Source organism: Mustelus asterias, unplaced genomic scaffold (assembly GCF_964213995.1).
Source record: "Mustelus asterias unplaced genomic scaffold, sMusAst1.hap1.1 HAP1_SCAFFOLD_76, whole genome shotgun sequence".
NCBI lineage: Eukaryota > Metazoa > Chordata > Chondrichthyes > Carcharhiniformes > Triakidae > Mustelus > Mustelus asterias.
In genome coordinates this window covers 789-1,366 of record NW_027590135.1, presented here as the reverse complement: position 1 = coordinate 1,366, position 578 = coordinate 789, and positions in this window count along the sequence as shown.

Sequence of the window (578 nt, the reverse complement as noted above, 5' to 3'; positions counted from 1 at the left end):
GCAAGGGTGGGGCGAGGGGGAGAGGGTGTTAGCGAGGGAGGGGCGAGGGTGAGAGGGTGATAGTGAGGGAGGGGCGAGGGGGAGAGGTGTTAGCGAGGGAGGGACGAGGGGGAGAGGGTGTTAGTGAGGGAGGGACGAGGGGGAGAGGGTGATAGTGAGGGAGGGGCGAGGGGGAGAGGGTGTTCGTGAGCGAGGGGTGAGGGGAGTGGGTGTTAGTGAGGGAGCGGCGAGGGGGAGGGGGGTGTTAGCGAGGGAGGGGCGAGGGGGAGAGGGTGTTAGCGAGGGAGGGGCGAGGGGGAGAGGGTGTTAGCGAGGGAGGGGCGAGGGGGAGAGGGTGTTAGTGAGGGAGGGGTGAGGGAAGAGGGTGTTAGTGAGGGAGCGGCGAGGGGGAGAGGGTGTTAGTGAGGGAGGGCCGAGGGGAGAGGGTGTTGGTGGGAGGGGGAGGAGGGGGAGAGGGTGATAGTGAGGGAGGGGCAAGGGGGAGAGGGTGTTGGTGAGGGAGGGACGAGGGGGAGAGGGTGATAGTGAGGGAGGACAAGGGGGAGAGGGTGTTAGTGAGGGAGGGGTGAGGGGGAGAG